Here is a 23,039-nt window from a genome sequence, read left to right as displayed (position 1 = left end):
CACCTACTGAGGTTGTTTCATTTCTTATCTGTGCTACAAATGCTTCAGGACAGAACTGAGACTGTTTGTAGTCTGCTTAAGCAACTCCCCTGGTTCAGATTCCTGCCCTGCCATTCCCAGCCTATGCCAGGTACCTGCCCTAGGAAGTGTTTGCCAATCATCTGGGAGTAGGACAGAGACAGGCTGGGGATCAGGCTCCTGTTCTGAACTGATCCACCCAATTCTCATTGCATCCTTCCTCTGAGCAGCCTGTCTCTGAGGATGTTATTCCTCCAGGCTGGATCAGCATATACATGTTTTATTTTCTTTCCTGTCCTCCATTAAAAAAAAAAAAAAAAAAAAAAAAAAAAAAAAAAAAAAAAAAGAAAAGGAGCTTAGTAGCACCTGTTTCAAATGCATGGCCAGCGAGGCACTCAAATCATGTGGTGTGAGACTGTTGTCCTCTCTGCAAGGAGCATGATAGCCCTGCCCCTGCAGTCAGATGCTGTAGCAGGATGCTTGATGCTGTCAGTTTAGTTCTGCCCTTTTGGATCCAGCATCAGAGCCTTGAATATTCAAACCTTTTCATACAGTGCTAGTTTTCGAGTTCACAAAGGTAGTAGCTGGTACTGTTTCAGTTGAAGTCAGAGGGTAGAATATGTTCAGTAATTTGGGACTGCCTGATACTTTCTGGCCTTTCAAGAAAGATTCAATCTCTTGGAACCATTTGCCTTGCTGTCAGGAGGACCTTGCCAGCAAGCTGGTTTATACATTTCAACATTTCCATTTTGCAGTTTTTCCAGAAGATGCTGATTTTTTTTCCCCTTTCTTAGATAAATAGAAGTCAGACACTTGAAATGAAACCAAAGCAAAAGAATTTTAAAAGCTGACTGGAGCAAGAATGTTTGCTTTCAGTTTGTTGCTTCCTGTTCTGATAATGAAATTTGATTAAAACTTGGTTTAAAGATAACAACAACCCCACAAATCAATGTCTGGTGTAGTAATGTCTGCTAACACTTCTTTTGGAGAAGGGATGATTATAAACTCTGTCTTTTAGGGTTTTTTAGTACAGAGGAGACATTTCAGTTGCCAAGATCATAGTTCTTGTTCTACTTTTTCTCTTTTCCTGTTTTGGATCAAGCAAAGAATGAGTCTGTCCCATGTAGATCTCACTAAAATTCACAGGCTAAGGGTTTGGTTTTTTCTGGGAAAAAGATGTTGAGGGTATTAGTCTAAAAGAAAAAAAAAATTATTCTGCTGTGCTGAATCTGATTATATTGAAAAAATAGCTTTAAGTAAAAATGCCTATTTTATTATTATTTGAAATTTAAAACTCCATTGATTTGTTTAGAAAGATTCCCCTATTGCACAACTTTGTAATCAGAGAAACCTTGTGAGGAGACTTGAAAGAAATGCTAATATTTGTCACAGAAGAGTGAAAATTCTACAAAATGGTTGATTTGGGTTGGGTTTTTTCCCCCCATAAGTCATAGGAATCTTTCTTGTAGGATCTTTTTCTGAAAAAAGGTATTTGTGTTTTGTGATGCTCAGCAAGACAGGAATATAACCCCCTAAAGGCATGTGGATAGGATTAAACCAACATTTACTATTCTCTAGGTGTATGAGTCAATAGGGATCAATAATTCTGTCTTAGTACTTTCTTTGACAGTAGATTTTGAAATTCTGAAACTTAGAATGAAAGATGGGTTTGGCCATAACAGATTCTGCTTTCAGAAACTTTGTATTTCTGCAGGATATGTTCACACTTCTGTCTAAAAGTCAGTTGGCCTTGCTTGCTTTGGGAAAAATCCTCACAACTCTGCCCATCTCTAATCACTGATTAGGAGAAGTTCAGTTCACAGTCTTGAATTGTTGCATTTTAATGCCTATTGGCTGCAAATCAAACGTTCTACAGTGATAACCACCAACAACTCTTTATCAAGCTTTGTGCATGCAGTGAAACATTACTTTGTTGTTGTTTTTGGTTGGTTGGAGGTTTTTAAGTGGAAGAGAACAGGACTGGCCTCCTGTTTGTGTTGCAAAGGCAAAGTGTGGCTTTGATTGCGTGTGACTTGAAGGGGAGTGGCTTGGACATCAGGTGTGGAATTCCTGCAGGCAGGAACAGCATTAGCATTAAGACTCCTACTGGTTGGTTTCTAGATAATAATTACATAGTGAAAGTTGTCTGTGATTGCAGGAGAACAAAGAATGCTTCCTTGCTCTTTGCCAAAGCTCCCCTAAAATACATCCCTCAAACTTAATACAGATATTTGTTCAAAAATTTGAACCCACAGCAAATAAACTTAAGCCGTGTGTAGCAGTGCCACCTAGTGTAGACTGTTACTCCTTGGTTTTCCACAATTTTACTGCTCTTGTGTCTTGGGTCTGTAATTGTTCAAGAAAATAAACGTTACCTCTGCATTGTAGAAAGTGCTTTGAAGGTGATTCTCTTGAAATCTGGGCCAGAAAACTTCTCACATAAAACAGCTCTCACCTGATGGCTGTTTCACTCCTCTTTCTTGAGTTAATGACAAAATAGTTTCAAGTTATCCATGCATAACAAGTAATTTTATTTATATCGTGTTTAGCTGTTAAAATGAGATGGACAGGTAGGAAGGAGCAGCAGCTAAATACTACTCTTGCTTAGGAAACATCAGCTTGACAGTGTGGATTTTCACTGAGGATCAACAATACCACAAAATTATTCATGGAATAAAGTAGCACTTATGACAAAAACTGGTAGAATATGTCTGTCAATCTCCATGCTGGGAAGTGGAGGAGTAGAAATTAGGATTATATTACAAATTCAAACAGTAAATCATTTATCCTATGTGAGAATTCTGAAAATAAATGGGTTTAAACTTGCTATGGGTCTCAGCAAATTGTTCTCATTTATAACTCTCAGGCTGTTCTTGCTGTTGAGTTTTGGATCCTGACTGGCAGAGAATATTCCTCACAAGTCTGAACCTTTGTTATGACAAATAAACAAAGCCATGGAATTGATTTTTATTTTCACTATATTCCCTCTAAAGATAGACTAATGAAATCTAAGAACATTGTTCTGGATTTTCATTGGGCTTAGGAAAACAGACATTTCGTTCTGTGCACTTCTAACCTAGAGGAAGTTCACCAGTGCAGCTGGAGCTGCTGGGAATTGCATGTTTTTTCTAGATTCCCAAAGGAAACACTGTCAGCCAAAGCTGGAAATGGCAGGAGGACAGAAAGCAAAGGGCTCAATGGCTGGGTTTGTACTGACATAGTATTTATTCTGCTTTGCCTTCCAAATCAGCTGCTGGAGCTCTTTTCCAGTTAAGAATTGTTTATCTAGTGCTGTCTAAATTAATACACAGTGACACTTCTGAGGCCACCCAGGGAATGTGAAAAGCCCTGTCCTGAGTTCAGGTGCCCTCTTTCACTGCTGATTCCAGACATGAGAAGGGGAGAAGACCAGCAGGATCTATGAAGGAGCAATTTCTATCCTGTAAATTTATAGTTTATTGATCCTCAGTGTCTGGGGATGTTGTGCAGTACCAACAGCACGCTACTCAAAGATCTCTTCAGATAATGCTGCCCTGGAGTCCTTTCTGTGAGGGGAAAATGAGATTGTGACTACTCCAGTGCCAAGGTCTGGTATCCCTGACACAGGGCATGGTGAAAATTAAGTGAGCAGTTACAACCAACACTGTCTTGTGCATGGGCATTTCTCATGTTTCTCAAGAAAATCAGATCATGACCTGAAAATTTGGGGACCCACTAAATTTTTTTTTATTTCTAGTGGTTGTGAGCCATATCTGTTCACAGTGCTACTCTACTCACAAGGGTCTTCTATTATTTTTGTTAGTTGGACCAAAGAGCTGTAGAAAAAAAGCTCCAAATTATATCAAGAACTTTCTGCCTCCAGAACTTTGAGCTGCATAACTCTCAAAGGGGAATAATGTTTTGGCTGTTGTCAGTGAAGGGCATGGACAGTGTTCCTGACTGAGACAAGCTTGGTATTTCACTCCCATCATTGTAAGGGGTTTATATTATTAGCTGTAATTCAGTGTCTTACTGTATAATTTTGGAAGCCCTGAGGTGGAAGGACATTCAGGTAGCTCTAAGTTTATGGTAGCCTAGGTTATTTTTTAGAGTGCATAACATATATTAAGGCATCCATGGTCCTGTAGCTAGTGATTCTGAGCAAGTGTTGTCAATGGCAGGAATATTTCAGAGTGCTTCCTGGCACTGATTGACAACTGATGGCCTTGAAAACCAAGATTGTTGAGTGATATCTGAAGCATTTTGGAAGAAGCAGCACCTTTGCTGCTAATAATTGTGAGTTATCTTACTCTGATTTACTTACTGATCTAGTGGGGAGTCATGGCTTGTAGAAAAGCAGGTGATCTGATCTAGTTCCTCCCAGTCTTCTCTGTGTCATCTGTGGTTCCTATCACCAAGTGGTAGAGGAATTTTAGGGGACTCCATGTTAACATGTTAGCATTGCATCACAGGCACCTTTTCTGTTTTTCTCCCCTGGGTTATGCAAGTTTTGGAAAAAGTTTTGAAAGTGCAGCAGAGGTGGAGATATTAATGGCAATGGCTTCCCAAGTCTGTATTAGCCAAGCTGGTTTGTTTTGGTGCTGCAGGCTGCATTAGGTCCTTCTGCAGACCCCTCCAGGGCAGTCTTCTGCCACAGTCAGCAAAGACAGGGAGCCTGGGAAGGATTGCTTGAAACCCCATCTCAGAGCTTTGCTTTGATTCTCAACCACATCAAATGGCAAACACACTCACATGCTTGGTTTAGATCCAGGGCAGATCTGGGGATGCCACACTGACAAACACAATCAGAGCCATGTGTTTTGGCCCAGGGAGAATCAAAACAAAACTAAACTGCAAGGACAAGTTAGGCAGCCTTCCAAGGGAGTCCGGGATAATGACTGGTGTGTCCTGTATCTCCCTGGCCTTGCATCACCAGCAGCAGAACACAAACTACTCTGAGGTGGCGTTGTGCTGAGGGCTGCAGCAAGGATTTCACCTGGTAGGGTATAACTACAGTGTTTGTTTTATTATTTTGCAATATTAAAAAGCCTTTGTGGGAACCTAGCAGGAACCTTATGATTTGAAAAGTTACCACGTGGTCAGGCATACTTGAAAGCTGGAAAAGAGGATTTTCATTTTCTTCCTTGCAGATGAAAGTTCTCTGTCCATTTAATTCCTGATGGTGTGTTGGGCTTTATGGCCTTTTCCCACAAAGATAAACTGTTTCAAGTGAAAGCAAAATCCTGATGTAATCTTAGCAGCAGTTGTAGGGCTTGACTATTTTTAGGATTTTAAAGGGAAAATTCAGATAATGTATAGACATGAAGGTAGTAGAGCTAAATGGGAGTGGAGCTGAATCTTTGAGGCAGTGACATGCATTAAACAGGAACCTGTGAGGAGCTGGAACTTTGCCCCAAGCAGTTTGAGCAGCAGTGTCTGAAAAGAGAGGCCATCCTTGCCAAGGAAGGGAATGGTTTAATTCTGACTACAAATGAAGTGAAGCTGCAGGAAAATTAATTGCTGCTAACAGCTGTACTTGAATATTTGACGAGCAGATCAGAATCTGATTTGTCATTTGTAAGAAACTTCTTCTCATTGCCCTCAGCTCTTAGCAGAGCTATTAATGCCCAAAAATTGAAGTGAATGGTCCTATGAGGCTACACTCGTGCATTGATTTTATAATTTCATGAACTTACAGCTGCACATTAATGTTAAACATGTTTCCCTTTCCCAAAAGTATATAAATAACTGTGTTCTGCTCTTGTCTGAACCAGTTGTGTGCCTTTTGAAAATCTCATTTATAAACTCAGGTATGCCAATTAAGGAATTAAAAGTTTTGACAGACTTCTCTGTTCCAGTTCATATATTAAGGGAAGCAGTGAGAAATCCAGTAGATCACACTGAGCAGGAAAGTAACTGCAATGTGTAGTCTCACATTAATGCCCTGCTTAAAATCCTTGTGGTTTCCTGTATGAAACTGGAAGGGGGATTTTCTGGAAGAAAATTGCTTGCTATTTAAAAATTCATTCTGCAAACAGCAGTTTTGTCTGAAAGCTCTACTGCATTTTGATGATGATAGAGGAGGTCATTGTTGTTCAGGCCCTGCCATATCTTATCCTATTGTAGTATAAAAAACCAAAGCTTCTCTAGTTGTTAATAAACTAGAATAGATACAAACCCCCTTGTATTTTATAAAGAACTTAGGGTTTCATATCAAATAAGGCTGGAAAATGTTTTAAGCTGAAAACCAGATTTTTGCTCTCCCACTTGTGAACAGCAGAAACACAATTGAAAAGCTAGGCTAACATGTTCAACAAAAGACAAATCTTCCTTGCCTATCACAGCAGAATTGGGCATAAACAAAAGGAGGCAGTGCCAGTACCTCGAATGCACCTCTTTCCTCTGACCACATTTGGTTTTTTCCCTCTGGCTGATGCTTTGATAAAAATGGTTATAATAAGACCTCATGCTGACTTCAGAGGGAGCTGCCACAATCCATGTCCTTGGCTGATCTCCTGTTGCCCCAGCTGGGCTGTGACCTGAACAATTTGACAGTTTAATTTTTTCAAGTGAGCCCAGCTATGGCCTTGATGTTAGAACTTAACTTTATTAGCTTTGTGTGTTGGCTCAAGCATCAGTATTGCCTCAACATGAACATAAAAGAGCAGAATAAGGTAGGGCAGTGGGTAATTCCTCCCTCTGAGTTGGCATTACTAGCTTTCTATGATATCACAGTCATCTTTACACTGCCTAACTTGGGCTCTGATTTTTTTTTTTTAATATATTTTCCTTATGGCATTACCATATCCTTAGTCACAGCATCTTAATTTGAAATGCTGCTATGCATTCCAGTTGGATAGAATTTCAACACTTAGATTTTTAGCTAAACTTAACATCCCTAGAGGCCTTAGAGTTTGAAGGCTTTTTTTTTTTTTTTCAGTTAAGGAATTGCAATGCTAGTCAAGCAATATTTTCCCAGGCTGTTTGCTGCTGATGCAAAGTGGAATGCTCAGTTTGTTGATAGCATAGGGTAATACCTTGCTCAAGGAATTGCCCAATTCAATGGCAGAAACTGAGGAGCACCTTGATTATTAGTCAGCTATGTTATGGAAACTATTTAAAATCTTGGCTGCTACTCCAAGGAACTACTTAATAAAAATAAGTATGAATCAAACAACAACACCCCCGTCAAACCCCCACCACTCCCACCCAGAGAAAGCCAGTTGTGATACTGAGAGTGTGGGCAGGGCAGATGTATTTTGACTGCTCTGTCCTGAATGGGTCACAGAACAGCACTTCCACTTCTTTTTAGTTAGACAAGCACAGTTGTGTTTATTATTCTGAGTGTAGAAGTCAACACACTTCAGATTTCTGGAAAACATTCAAGGATTTGTATTCCGTGCAAAAGGGTTTAAAACAGAATGTGCTGCTTGTTAAAAACAGCCTATCCCAGTTCCCTCTGCAGCCAGCACTCCAGGGCAGAGGAGGCCAAGCCAGTGCTGCTGAGAGGGAAAAAAAGAGGGGCAGAAATCTAAATAACAGAAATGCATCTGCATGATTGTCACATGATACCACTGAGAAACATCTGTGAATAAAGCAGAGTTCAGCAGAGAGGTTTAATGATTAGAAATCAATCCCTCTGCAAAGGAGGTTATTTTCCAGTGTGTCAGGCTGATACACAGAGTCCAGACACTGAATAGTACAGTGGTGTGGGGTAACTCCCACTGTTTATTCTGATATTTCAGCCATAAGTGCAGCCTTCTGTCAGCTGAAGTTTTTCTGAAAAAGTGCAACTTTATCCAAACAATCGTAGAGTAAAAGGAGAAAAATGGCAAATAATGGGAGAAGTGATATAATCACATAATCCCACACAAGAATTTGGTCTGTTTCACATGCCTTGACAGTGTATTTATGCTACTAGAGGTGGGTAAATGTAGCTGAATCTTATGAGACCTTCCATGGTTGGTGGGAAGCTGTGGCAGTTCTCCTCAGGTTTTAACCCAGTTACTTTCTTTTCTCCTCTTACAGATAGAGAGTATTTCTGTTGGAAGTTAATTTTAATTTTGATAACTTTCTGCCACAGTGCCAGTGAGTCATGAAATCAATGTTATTAGCATTTACAGGAAACATGAGCAAGTACAGGGATAGAAGTATACTCAAGCATTGATGAAGGCAGCAATTTTCGTATCTTTTGGGTTTTTACCTTGCATTGTTAAAAACACTGGCAAGATGTGTTGGTTGGGGGAGTTCTCTTTATAAGATGGCAGAAATCATACAACAGGTGCCTAAGTTTGCAAAAGCAAGCAAGCAAGCCTGTGTAGAAATGTGTGTTATAAATGAGATTTCCATAAATCACAAATAAGACATGTATGTTTGTTAACTATGAAAATTAATCAAGTAAAGGTGACTAATTAGCAGCATGCTTTCCCAAGGTACTGAATACTCTCATTTGCCTTTTTGAATGTCTCATGGAGAGCAGCAGGAAGATCTTCTGAATGTTAGGTAAACATAGAATGGACTAGAGCACAAAAGTAATTTAAGGGGTTTTGAATTCTTTTACCTTGCAATACCTCTGGACAATGTGCCTCGGTAAGTTTGGGAATTTTCACAATTCTTCTGCTCTGAATTTTTAGTTAGTAAAGTTCCTTTAACACAAGTTTCTTCAAGCTCTGTAGCTGAAAATGTAAGTAGCTCTTGCTTTTAAGAACACATGTGAAATGCTGTGATAAAATCTCTCTGTGTTCATGCGTGCTTAAGGAAATAAGAGCAAAGTAACTGAGGTTTTGAACTTGGACTCCTGTTTCTGTTTATTCTTATAAGTTGACCAGCCAGTGAATAGTTTAAGTTCATTATGCATAATGTATGGGATGTGTTGAGAAACTCTTGATGTTGTGTTTCAAATCAGGGTCTGAGTAATTCTAAAATTTCATCATCATTTTTCAAGAGGGGATCAGTGCCAAAGACTTATACAAAAATTATTGGTAGCCTGTTGTAGAACCTGAATGCATTCAGGTTCCAACTGCACTGCTAGTGCTGGATCTCAATCCATATTTCTGTTTCACGGCAATGCTGTAACCTGAGCTGGTTATTCAGAGTGCTCAGACTGGACCAGTTGAGATCATTAACAGATTTAAATAAGTTAACATGAAACCAATGATCAGTGTTCAGTATGGTCTAAGAAATGGAGGGAAATAAAAGAGAAATTAGCAGTAACTAATCTCCATTGCAAAGCAACCTTGAAAATCAAACTAGAATTTGGCTAAGGGGACTGGTTTTTTATTGTTGTTTGGCTGTTTGTTGGGTTTTGGTGGTTTTTTTGGGGGGAGATGGTTTCATGGAAACATGAAAACACAGGCAGGCATCCCCATTACAGAGGTTTCAGACAAGTCTTTCTTCCTTTCCAACCTGGTGAAAGAAATTTGTCTTTTTAGCATTATCTCCTGTTTGGACAGCCCTCACTTTCCTGCACAAGCAGAAATATGAAAGCTTATAATACTCCCCATGGGAAATGTCTCCAGAAGTGCCACGGTAGCTACCTAAACATTTAAAATTTTTATCTGACTTAAACAGGAAATTTAAATAGAAATAATTTTATATTGTCTAGTAGAAAGAGGCTGTGATGGAACTAAATGTAGTTTAAAATAAATGCAGTTGCTCCCAATTACCCAGATATTGTATTGTCTGTGCAAATGCACAGTTCAGGTCCATTACTTCTGTCACACCCACCATGCTTTCTTTTCCTACCAAAAAAAGATTTCTAAATTTCCCAAACTGCTTCCATATGTTATTTTTACTTTTAAACACTGAAATTAAAAATTTGGTTTTAACACAGCACTTAAATCTAGGAGCTAAGAAAGGAACGGGTGGGTTTGCTTTCATCAATGTAGTAAATTACTTTTTCATTTCTGTATTTCTTATCTTGCAAATTTTATCATTCAAGTAGAATTTTATTATTTAAGGGAATAATGGAACCAAGTCAACATATTTAATATACAGTAACTTCTTCCATATGATGTGTGGTTTAATGAACTACTTAGTGGTGACTCATTTCTCTGCCATATTCCTTTGCCACTGACTCTGTTGCTGTTGCTGAGCAAGAAAAAGAAGGCAGCAGTGGTTTGGATACCAAAGCCTTCAGGGAATAGTGAGTGGAGGATGTGCAAGGGTATCCAAGTAGGAACTGAGAGTGGAGGCCAGAGAAAAAGCTCCAAAAGCCACTGAACTTGTAATTGAGAACATAATAAACCCTTAAATAAATCACTGTGGGCCTGGTACTTAAATGGGACTCTGAACTGCAATTTTAAAAAGTGTACTGCTTTAGACATAGATGTATCAATCTTTGTGACTGCATTGACAAAATAACTGAGACATTCACAAGCTGCATGTTGTAAAGGAAAAGCCAACCAGTTGCCAATGAAAATATATTGCAGTGCAGTGAGATAAAACCCCTGAAGTCAGCACTCCCTCTCATGAAGATTAATTAGTTGCCATCAAAAACATCAGAGAACAATGTGCATGGGCTCACTTAGGTCTTCAGGGCATGTGGGAGGATTAGTGGCATACATTAAGTGTAATCATTTTCATTGAGCAAGCAAGAATGTTCTTTTCCTTATCAGAACAGTGATCCACCCTTTCTTTACACACTCTCCCCCCATGGACTCTTCAGCTGTTTCTTCCATCAATCCTGTTCCACCTCCACTGAGGAAGTGATGACTCTTGCTGCTCTCTGTCTCCTGGCATGGAGTTGAAGCAGACATTTCTCATATTACAGCTGGTAGCTAAACTGCTTCTCAAATAAAACTTTAAAATCCACCCACTAATGTGCATCCAGTGCATTTTGACTATCCAAGGTGGAAACTGCTATATATCCACAAGAATCTGGTTAGATTTTTAGGGTCTTTTAATGGTTGGAAGATCAGTAGATCAAATTATTGATTAGTCTTTCTGTCTCTTGACAGGTTCATTCAGTAAAAAACTGCTGTATTGAACCTGTTCATGCAGATACTTAGATAAGGAAATTGAAAATATATATACTTTAAAACTTCAGATTTATGTTCTCCTTCATTAATAAACTAATAAATAGCTTTAGATTTACTCTTCTGCCAAGTGATAAGACTCATACCAAAAATTTATGGCTTTTCTGCACTCTACATCTCTATGGATACAAAAACAAATTTTAATCATCAAATGGAAGCACTATGAAAACTTAGGTTAAGTTTGTCTTCCACGAACTCATGATTCCAAGGAACACTTGGATTCTGGTTAATATTCTCTCTGTTGGCTCCCCTTGAATGCAAATCCATCCCAGACCAAAGGCAGATGATAATCTGCCACAGGGTTGGTCTGAGTGCTTCAGTGTTCCAAGCTCCAGTGGTGGCTGCATTCTGCTGGAACTAGAGAAGTGCCAGGCATCATGGGGAATGCTAACACAAGGAGGGAAGTGACTTTTCCAGGTGCAGACTTAACCTGTGAATAAGGAAAAAGCAACTTGTTGTGTAGCTTTCAATGACAAATCAAAATTTATTTCTCTCACTTTCAAATAGAAGCTTTAGTGTAGGTGTTAATTTAAAAAAGCAGACCTATCTCCATATTCTAATAAAAGTTGATAGTGCTACTTTAAGTGACTGGAATATACTGTCTTAACTTCCATTCATTTAATATGAGATGGACCTTGAAGAATAGAATAGAATAGAATAGAATAGAATAGAATAGAATAGAATAGAATAGAATAGAATAGAATAATACACTACAATGTTATTTAGTGTTAGCAGGGAATGTTAAATATTATGGCTGTGTATTGTTGAATTCTAAATGGCTTTACTTCCTTTTTTAATTTTAATTTGTTCATGTTGTTCTTGACTTAGCTACTGTTATCTTTGTTCAGTAAAACAGTCCTTTATTATGAAAACATTAGTAATGGCTTTTAGATGAATGGGGGGAAAAAACAGATGTACAAAATATTACCAAAGAGCTGTAAATATTTCATGAAAGGAAGACAAGGTTCAAGTGGAGTAGTTAATGAACCAAGCCATGATAGCATTAAAAATACAGAGCTGTGAATGTTCCAGTGTGACAGCACCCAAAACATTCAGCCTGTGGCAGTGCCAGTAGTGGATGTAGAACTGCAAAGTGGGAGTGAAACCAATGGCATAAGGCCCTTGACAGCAGTGAGCTTTGACTTGCTGGATGGGGGGACTTTTTGATCAGGAGAAAAATAAAAACGATTCACTGAATGAAGCACACTCATATTTATGGGATTAGAGATATGGCTGGAAAGTATTTCTGGCCCAACCTCTGATGTGAAGTAGGATTATTGCTGTCGTTAGACCAGATCAGGCACAGCAGAGTCCTGAAAATTCCAAAGATGGAGATGTTTCTCCTTTCCCTCCAGAGAAGAGATGGCTCTGCTGGAGCAGGGGGTTTGGAGCAGATAAACCAGATCTCCCTGCCAGCCTCAGCCATTCTGTGTTAGGGGAAAGTGGGACACACCTTATTTGAAGGCTCCTTCCCTTGAATGTTAGGGAGGGAACACACATTCACACCAAGTATATCATCTGTGTGATTAATGTTGGATAGTGACCCTCTGAAGATAAAAATATTTATTAAAGTGTGTTCAGTTTAAAGAGCAGGTATAGAGATGTGACTTCAAGTGCTGTACGAGCCTGGAAGAATATTACCCCTCTTGAAGATTGCTTAAGCTCAAAAACAATGCTCAAAAACATTCTATACAGCCAGGAGATCACCCAGGCAGAGAAAATGTTAATGTCATTCAAGGTGGGACCAAAAATGAGGAGAGGAAATAGATGAAGTGAAGAGAGTGGTATCTTCAGCTCTGAGCCACCTCAGCCACCTCAAACTTCAGTTCCTGTTTTCACAGTAATGGCAAGTTATTTCTAAAAGTGAAAATTTGTAATATAGTTGTACCAATTCCCATCTTCTCCCATATCTCCTCCAGGGACATTACTCAGAGAGGTCTTGAGACAGCTGGGAGAATTGAACTGTTTCAAATATGTTCTGTGTCTTACTTGTTGTTTTGGTTTTGATAACTTTTAATTTCCTACTTTGTAATCAAGAATGTAACCCACTGCCTTGCTAGACTAAACTTAATTGCCTTTTCAGATTTGTCTAGCATTAACGATAGCCTCATGCAACAGTGCCAAGTACAAAGCATCTTGTCTTTTTCCCAAAATAGCTCTATTTGTTATCATGTCATGGAGAATTTGAAATCCAGAAAATGTTTCGGAAGGTAATTCAGGGTGACTTTCCCACCGAGCTGCAGAGGTTGATTTGGTAGCTAATAAAACCCAGGTTTGAATCTGAGGGAGAAATAGCAACCAGTAATCATTCTCTGATAAGGTCAGGCAGAATACAATTCCTCTGACTGCCACTTCATGGATCTTACACAACCCAATTTATCCCACACTGTAAACTCCAGGCAGAGATGTGCTGAAGGGGAGTGGTGGTTTCTATTTCTTGTTTCCAAAGACTTTCCAATACATTTGCCTGATCTTTTACAACAATGCAGACAGGTGAATTTCACACATTTAAGATTAAATTAAGCAGAATACTCAGGTAAAGCCTTGTTGGGAGGTCTAGAGGAGCAAGAGGTACTGAATGATCCTATCACAGAGTGAAGCAGCCCAGGAAATAATCCTGCTCTTCCATCAGAACTGGACGTGTGTGAACACGTGTTTTTACTCTGTATGATGTTCTTCCATATAACATCTGCAAGGAATACCTCAAGGCAAAATTGAACAGGAACAGTCTGGAGAGTGACAGAGAGGATGGTTAAAGAAAGTTGTTTTCATCTTCCTTCCTCTCCTTCCCCCTTATTAAGTATTTTGCTTACCCTTTAATTTCAAGCCATGTTTCAGTGGACAGAACCTGTGGGAAATAAGCAAACATGCTTAGGCTTTGCCTGCAGTTGTGCACTCAGTGGTGCTTATCAGATCAGTCTGGGCACCCAGGGGTTTTATCACTCATTAGAATGATTGTGTATGTCCAAAAATAAACATAGGCACTGAGCAGGAATGCAAATTTCTGCTATGGATGGGAGCTGAGGGAGGGATATCCCCGTGGAGGGAACCAGCTAGATAAGACTGCACTGAGTTTTAAAGAATAGAGGAAGCACATAAGAGTCTGAGATGTGTTTAGATACAATGAATCTTAATGTTTCTTTTTCTGGAACCTAACCCGTCTATAATAGAGGACTGAGTAAAATGCATCAACAGATACAAGAATTTGATCCTGGCTTTCTGGATAAGACTGTCTGTTGTTACTTTCTGTTGTTGCTTTAACCTGATGTTAAAGGTGACAGATTTCTTGATTTCAAAGAAAAGCCCATGGGCTACAGATTGAAATCCTGAAAAACAGCCTGTCAAAAATGTTATGTGAAAAAAAACCCAGTAGTTTTTTTCTTGTTGCACTTCTGTGGGGATATTTACAGTTGGAAAAGAACTCATACTTGTGATATCCTGCAGTATCACTAAATATATTGTAATATTGTTCACTGTAATATCTTGTGAGCATTAGTGCTGCTAATGCAAATTAAGGTTCCTGCTCTTTCCTTTTAAGAAGGAATTTAACCCATTGGATTGGAGAACCCCTGGATCAGCTCAGCCTTGCAGCTACAGGTAACAGTGCAGATGTAGTCAGGTCAGAGGGTATTAAGGAGTTAACAATACAGGCCCCTGGACTGCAAAACTGCTTTTCAAAACCATAAAACAAAGCCTATATCAATAAAGCAAATGGCAAAACTACAGACAGCACAAGAGGATGATGTTTCCCACAAGTTCTTGGACCATTGCAATAATTGTGAAATTTGCTAAATAAAAATTTGGAATCATTCCAATTTCCTGTGCTAGAAAAGACATCTGTATGCCTGTCTCAAATCTTGTCCTTAACTTCCAGATTTGTAACTACACAGCAACTTCAGGATTTTCTTGTAACTTCTGTGGCTTTTCTTTTAATTATTACACAGGTAATTTCTTGACTTGCAAGTGACCTGCTGTATGTCAGGGGTCTGTATATATTTTGACTGCTTTTTCTCTTTTCAGCTGAGGAGAAAGAATTCAATCCACAATATTTCTCTCACAGCACCTCAGTTTGTGTCCTGGAAACTGCATATATTTCCTGCCAAGTCATGCAACTATAACATCATGGCAATCAGTAACAATACTTCTGTTGTTTGAAGCATGAGGTTTTCAGACTGTTAGGAATCTGGTGGTGCTGCTTCTTTTAGTTATTTAACTTTTTCCAAAGCCAAGAAACAATTAATATCTAGAGTATACCAAAAAAGCAGCTGAAACATGATCTTAGTCTCTTCTTGTCTTAGTCTGTGATTCTCCTTTGAGTTTACAAAGACAGTAGTGCCACTCAAATGTATTTTAAATTTCCTCTTCACTGGATCACTGAGTGACACAGTTTTTTTCTCAAGTACTGCATTTGTGATTTTTAAGTGCTTTTGTTTTGGGTGTGTAAAGCCCGCCCGTCAGAAAGATACAGGAGATAGTGGGCAGCTGGAGTCAGGCCCTACTTCTCTGGGTGTCTCTTTAGATGTCTTTGGAGGTCCTGGCTCAGTGTTTATGAATTTGCTCTTTTCCATTAAAACCAGTTGTCCCTGCACTTTCTCTACCAAATCCTGCCATACAGGGAGCAGCACACAGTAATTTAGTGGATCCAGAGGGAGAAGTTAAGATTGTAGTAGCATTAGGTTATATGATATGCCAATCTAAGAAGTCAAGCAGTTATCACAGCCTGTCAGTACAGACTACCCAAGGGGTTTTATTTGATTGTCTAATGTGTGTATGCATAATTGTACCACTGACAGTGCTAATTTTGATGTAAGGTTCTTCCAGTGGAAAAATAAAAGATCTAAGAGGTCGTTTTGCTTGACAGACTATGGTTAAGTGATGTGCTGTTAGGATTTGCATAGGAATATATAGGTAATATGCCAATGGATGTTGCTGTGCCTGAAACCATCCAGTGGTATGTACTGACTCAGTGTCTCACCATGCTGATAGCAAGTGTGCAAGAATTGCAAGGATATGCCACATTTCTCACCTCATTATTGCACATCCATCTCAGGTTGTAAGCAGTTTTATCAGAGGGAATATAGGTAGGAGTATGTTTCTACTTAACAGGTAGACAGGAAGGAGAAAACCCGTGCTTAAGAAAGGATAACCAGGTATGTTGAGATCTGTGAGGAGTCAGATCTGGAAGACAGAAGTAGACCCCAAATAGTACAAGGAGTGGGATTCATGGTGTGTGGATTCATGTGTGTAAAAATCAGATTTTAGGCCCAATCTAGAGACTATTTCTAGTGATGCTTTGAGCTGCAGGACAGGCACAGGGCTGCAGGACAGGGCTGCAGGGAGACACAGGCAGGGCTGCAGGACAGGCACAGGACAGGCACAGGGCTGCAGGACAGGCACAGGACAGGCACAGGACAGGCACAGGGCTGCAGGGCAGGGACAAGACAGGCACAGGGCAGGCACAGGGCTGCAGGACAGGCACAGGACAGGCACAGGGCAGGCACAGGGCAGGCACAGGGCTGCAGGACAGGCACAGGACAGGCACAGGGCAGGCACAGGGCAGGCACAGGGCTGCAGGACAGGCACAGGACAGGCACAGGGCTGCAGGACAGGCACAGGACAGGCACAGGACAGGCACAGGGCAGGCACAGGGCTGCAGGACAGGCACAGGCACAGGGCTGCAGGACAGGCACAGGGCAGGCACAGGGCTGCAGGACAGGCACAGGACAGGCACAGGGCTGCAGGGCAGGCACAGGACAGGCACAGGACAGGCACAGGGCTGCAGGGCAGGCACAGGACAGGCACAGGACAGGCACAGGGCTGCAGGGCAGGGACAAGACAGGCACAGGGCAGGCACAGGGCTGCAGGACAGGCACAGGCACAGGGCTGCAGGACAGGCACAGGGCAGGCACAGGGCTGCAGGGCAGGCACAGGACAGGCACAGGCACAGGGCTGCAGGGCAGGGACAGGGCAGGGCAGTCCAGGCCTGGGGAGGTGTGGAGCAGTGCCAGGTTCTCACTGCTGCTCACTCAGCCCTGAGTCATGGCTTGGCACTGACCTTGGGCTGGCCAGGCTGCCAGCTCTGCCTGGTTCTGAGGGCAGCCTCAAAGAGAGAATCACTTTAGGAGTACTTTTTTTTTTTTTTTTTTTTTCCTTTTTGTAAGCTTTTAATGTCCTGTGTATTTCCTTTTTATTTTCAGTTCTAGTCTCCTTGGTGTAAGTAAAATAGTCATCCTTTCTGCTTTTCTTATCATGAGTTAGGCATCATATTGTTAATTTAACAATTAATGTTAATTTAACAAAATTAATATCTAGTTTAATTTAAGATGATACATGGGTAATATTGAACAGGAAGAGCTCTCAGAATCATAGAATCATACAATCAGCAAGGTTGGAAGAGACCTTTTCTTTCAGAAATGAGTAAAACTTTAGGAGGGCTTGGGGTTTTTCAGGTGTAGAACAAGATCCTAGTTAGTGGAAGGTGTGAAAAATATAACATTTTGGTTAGCTAATCTTTGTTGTGAGTCTTTCCTAAAAATAACCAGTTGTAGTACTGGACAAAAAGGTAATAGTATACATGGTGTGTAATAGTCATGAACTTGACTCTATCCTCAATATCCTGTCTAAGAATTATGAGATATACTCTTCTTGTAACCTTCGCCCTTAATACTTTCAGCTTTGTGGGTTAATATCTACGGAGCCCAGTCAGGCTTAGGACCTACAAAACCATTCCAAAATAAACCAGATTTAGACAGTTTGAACCAGGGAAGGGAAGGACAGGCTTCATCTCTGTATGAAACGCTGACTGGATTAACTGCCACAAGGTACAAGGCTCCCTGATCTCTACTAGAACTGCACAAGGAGTAATCAGTTAGATGTGAAATGGATGGGTTAGCTTGTATTTTGTCAGAGGAATGCAAACTTACAAAGAACAATAAAAGGTGTTAAATAGCAAAATCTAGGTTTAATTTTTACTTTTGCTGAAAGGCTTTAGCAGAATATTGGAAAGGTTTTGTCTCAAGAGGCAAAATTGATCCAGTCTCTGGACTAATAGTAATAGAGCTGGCTTGTTGTTTTCTGAACTAGCCACATGAAATACCTTTTGTTTAGAAGATTCTCATACACTTTATAGGTGAACCTTAGCCAGTGATTCCTTTGAACAGTAGATGTTGAATTATAATTCTAGCATAGAGTCAGGTCATCTTTTCTTTGGCTTAAAATTCTGGAAGAGTGCTATAGAAATCCATTGGGATAATGTGATTTTACTGATGTATATGTAGTGGGCTGACTTCTGTTCCCCTAGTCTTAGACAGAATTAAGTGGCAGAAATAATAAAACTTTTTAAACCTCAATGAAATACACTTTATACAATATTCCATGAGAGAAGAGGCGTGCTATCGTAATTACTAAAAGGCAGATAAGCCTAATAAAGAATGAGTGAAGATTGACAGGCATAATATTGCATTCTATGTTAGCTCAGTCTAAATCCTATAAATCCTGTTTTTCTTCTACTGAAAGAGAATTTTTTTAAATGTGTCTGGGGGTTGTCTCTTCCCCTAGCCAACAGATGACAAACAGCTCTTGGAATTTCTCTGTGCAATGTTAGATATCTTTCTGTCACTAAAGTTTTTGTCCAGTTTACTTAACCTGAAAAAAGACCCAAATCCCACCATGCAAAAGTAATCTGGTAGCAATGCTGTTTTCCATTTGAAGCTAAACTCTAATCAGAATAGAGTGCAAAGATGGGGAGATAAAATAGGCAGTGAGTAGAAGGAAATCAAAGAAAGTGAAAGAACATAGCACCCTTCTGTGTCAAGCCGTGATTGTTGGAGAGGCAGTGAGAGACTTCTGCTGTGTGAGAGTCACTTAGAAATTCAGAAGCACCAGCCTGGCATTACAGTGGTAACTCGTCTCACCTAATTACTATCGCTAGAGAGATGAGTAGTCAGCCATTCAGGAAAAGGAAAACGGATTTCTATTTGTAATTGCTTTTGTTTATAACTGATGGGAGCTGTTAACATCTGTGTCCTCAGGCTCTGAGTCCATTAGAGAGCTCTGAGGAATGGCTAAAATGGAATTGCAGCTGGGAGGAGCATGTGGCAAGACAGTGAGGTCTGCCAGGCATCCTGTAATGTCATCAGCTCGGCAGCTCCACATATCTGCACTGCATTCCAAAACAGATCCTTCAAATCAAACTTTAGCCCTCATTATAGATCAGAAATAAAAATGTGGACAAGTCACCGCAGACATTCTCTGTTTCAAGGCCTGCTTTGTTTTCTCCAGCACTGTGACCTTTCCTCTCAGTGAGTACACTGCTTGCTGCACAGCTGAGCCACCCAAGCTTCCAGGACATAAGGACACAGTATGACAGCCTGTGAAATCCCGTTTGATAGTGCTAAAAACATGAAACTACCTGCAAAAAAGCCCCCTAATGCTTCCTCCCCCATCTCTTCTTAGGTCTGCAAGGCAGCCAAGAAAGCATTCCCAAGAGCTCTGCTCAGTCTGAGTCATTTGGAAACCTGTTTTAACTTCTTTAGCAGATTTAAAATAATGTTTGAGACTATGCATCTGCCAAAGAATATAGTGCAATGGTTCATAGAATGTATTTTTTTAAGAAAGGTTAATTTTATTTTTTTTTTATCTTGCATGTACGTGTTTGAGGAAAGAGTGAGAAAGCAAAACTGTGATCACTTTGGAGGAAATGGCATTGGAGCCCTTGTACTTTTCATTGCAGGAAGCTGCAGGAAGCCAAATACTAAATAGACTAAAAATAGAAAATTGGGATTTTGATATACACACCATAGTCATTAGCCAATTTATACTGGTTTAGGTTACGTTTTCATTCTGAGGGGAATTTGCTTCCTGAGGATACCTGTCAGCACAGAAGGGAATTTGGTCCTCAGAAGTTTGCTGAATGCTCAAATTCTGATAAACAGCCAGCTTCCAACTCTGCAATGCTCAGCTATTTGAAAATTAATCTTTTCCTAGCAAAGGATTGTCCTAAATGTTTCCCACTTAAACTGTTATATAAATATTTGCATTTCTTCGATGATGCATGTCCAAATTTGCATGCTGCTGGTTTGATTACTTGGTGTAATCATAGCATTTACATAAATATGCATGAAAGGCACCATCATTTCCTCCCCTGTGTCTCACATGCTTTGGATTTATGTACCAGAGGAGAGATGTACATTGTGCAATTCTGCTTCAGGAGGGTTTGTTGCCTGCTCTGGCATCACTTACAGTATGGAGGCAGGATTTATATGCTGCCCTTCATCTGTGTTTATTTGGACAACTCATTGTTAATTTAGCTGGCCCTCTCTCCTGGAAATTTTACTAACCTGGGTTTCATGCAGTCTTATCAGAGAAGGCTTTTGCTTTTAAAGTGTGTATTGTGTGCTGTACTCTCATCTCTTCAAAATGGCAGTAGGATGTGCAAAGAGGATGTGCAATTAGTTCAGAATGTGTATGCTCTCCACTTTCCTTTTAAGTCTGTGAGGAGAGATAAAAGACTTTTCTAAACTATCAATGGATTTGTTTGCCAGATGCTCTCCAGATGAGTACAGTGAGGGTGGAGAAAGCAGGACTTTTGGCTCAACATAATTCCTTTGGTTCCTTTCATATTTCTTTCAAAACAAGCTTTTGTTTGTTTTTTAAGAAACAGGAAAAAAAAATCTTGGCAAGTACAAGGCATTTTAGAGGGAAGATTAGATTTGTAGTATTGTATTGAAAAATTGGGCATCTTTAGTACTAGAGAGATGGAGGAAATTGCTTAAGGCTTTTTCAGACTCTCTGAAGGATTTTATTTTTTCAATACATGGGTTATAGCTTTGCTAATGTTGCAGAATGTTCTGTATGTGAGAAGTCTGAAAATAACAGAATTGTAATTTTTATTACTTGTATCATTTTTTTCTCCTGTCCCCAGCATGTAAGAGGGCACTTGTTCAGAGTACTCTGGGAAGCAAAACTGGAAACAAGCTACTACTTTGTTTTCTCTTTGCACCCTGACATTTCTAAACAAGAGAAGAATGCAGAACACTGGCAGAAGAGATTATTTTCTTATAATTTTGCAAGAAATAACAAATAGAAGTTTGATGATTTTGATTTGATAATGATGTGTTGCATGAGAAATATGCAGAGCAATTAGAAATGCCAAGAGAGTCAGGCATTTTAAACCTCCCTACCTGGTATAAATGCCAGACTATGCTTCCTTCTGGAGAAAGAATTGTCACATTTTCTGTGTATGACAAACTACTTCAGCATTTGGACTGCTTATAACTCTATCACATAAATCACAAAGACTGAAGGCTCCAGTGGGAAAGGGAACAATTAAAGAAGCAATTGACTGATCATCACTGTCATTAGTGAAAGTGGAGGACAATTAAACAAACCAATCAAGCAAAAAACCCACCTCAATCCTGTATAGGCTTGTTCAGAGGTCTGGTGCTGAAGGCCTTTAACAACACTAGAACAGGAGTTTCCATCACAAAAATGTGTCCCCATCATGGTACTCCAGCCTGTTGCACCCAGAATGAACAATCAGCAGCCAGGAAGGGAGGCCTGTGTGGGAGTGATTCTCACTGATGAACCATCACTGTCTTCTCCTTCTGCCCACAAGGGAAGGATAAATGTTCCTTTTTAAATTTTGTACTTTGTATGATTTACCCAATATATTATCCAGATCTTCAACTTGCCTTGGAAGTGCTTTAAATTCAGACAGACTGAACATAGATGTTTGGTACAGCCTGATTGCTTTGCTGTGAACAAGTTTGCATAACCAAATCAAATGTTGGTTCCCCCCTCAATATATTTTTCATAAATCTTTCCAAAGGACAGATTAGTTCTTATGTAGGGGTCTGGGAAAGAACTGTAAAGCACCTCAAGACAGAGAATCATGGACTAAGGCCATGGTCTGCTGTTTGCTGTACAGAAGCAGGCAAGTGAGGTCTCAGGGTGGACATCGTAAAGCACACATGGGTTTGCAGTGAGCATGCTTAGCATATCTCTGTACCACAGAGTGAACTGCAGGTCTGGAATATTTCACTGTCAGTGCCTAAGACTGAAAAATCAGTATATTTATGCTGTAACTGATGTTGTTCACTGTCATTTTTTCACCTCATTACTGAGACAAGTTGAAAAGCAAAGGTCACAGTTTGCTTCAGCTGCCATTGCTGAGTTCATCAGGCAGGAAGGAAATGCCTTCTGCAAGAAAGTATTTGGATGGTAACATTTGGAAAAGATGATCCTTGAGGCTTCCTTCCAACCTGGTAGTCTATGATTCTCTGCTTCTCTCTTGGATACAATAAAATGATGCTGATTCCTGTCTCTCCTCTGAGCATCTTTCCCTGTCCCTGCATTGCCACTGTGCTTCTTCCCCCCATCCTGTGCAGCTTGTCCCAAATTACTCCTCCCACTTGGTAAGAATCTGTTTCTTTCCCACCACTTGTCCTTCAAAGGTAGCAGTGCACCCATTTCCTTCTCTCCTGAAAGTCCTCTCAGCACTTGTTGTGCTCTGGCTGGCAGTCACTGCCAGCTTTGGCAGGTCCATGTGCCAGGGTACAGCAAGGTCAGTGCATGGCTGTGGGTCAGTGGTGGAGAAAAAGTGTGTTGTCATTGGGTGGTGAAACCATTTGATCCATGATTCCAAATATATTATCCCACTGTTAAATGAGTAGGTCTCAGTAGTCTGTCTTAGCACCAAAGATAAAGGGAGTTTGCAGGAAGATGCTGTGGAAAGCTGCAGATGAACTGTTCAGAGTTTGAGTCCACTTTAATGTCAGTAAGAAAACTGCAACTACTGAAACTATGGGAGGCAGACACAAGGGCACCCTTGGCCTTCTCTCAGGCTACTCCAGACTCCATGCTGCTTAATGAAAAACTTCAAGCTTCTGTTCTTCTAAATCAAAGAATCTGTCCCCAGAAAAAGCAAAGCTGTAAGGATAATGCAGAGCAGTTTTAGGAAAGTTCCAGCATGTTCTGGGGTGGTGCTGGTGCTGTGAGGAAAAGGAT

The 23,039-nt window shown here is 40.2% G+C and overlaps 1 long non-coding RNA gene across 1 annotated transcript in view; it reads right to left on the bottom strand.

Moving 5' to 3' along the window:
* Positions 1 to 264: 264 nt before the first annotated feature.
* LOC139598204 (uncharacterized) overlaps positions 265 to 23,039 on the bottom strand; it is a 210,650-nt gene continuing 187,875 nt past the window's right edge. Inside the window, exon 2 of the long non-coding RNA XR_011681823.1 lies at positions 265 to 373. This is a non-coding gene — a long non-coding RNA (uncharacterized lncRNA). The remainder of the gene's footprint in view (positions 374 to 23,039) is intronic.

The sequence above is a fragment of the Agelaius tricolor genome, unplaced genomic scaffold (genome assembly GCF_023055355.1).
Source record: "Agelaius tricolor isolate 1412-34295 unplaced genomic scaffold, bAgeTri1.0.p SCAF_19, whole genome shotgun sequence".
Classification (NCBI taxonomy): domain Eukaryota; kingdom Metazoa; phylum Chordata; class Aves; order Passeriformes; family Icteridae; genus Agelaius; species Agelaius tricolor.
This window is presented reverse-complemented; position numbering and strand designations above follow the sequence as displayed.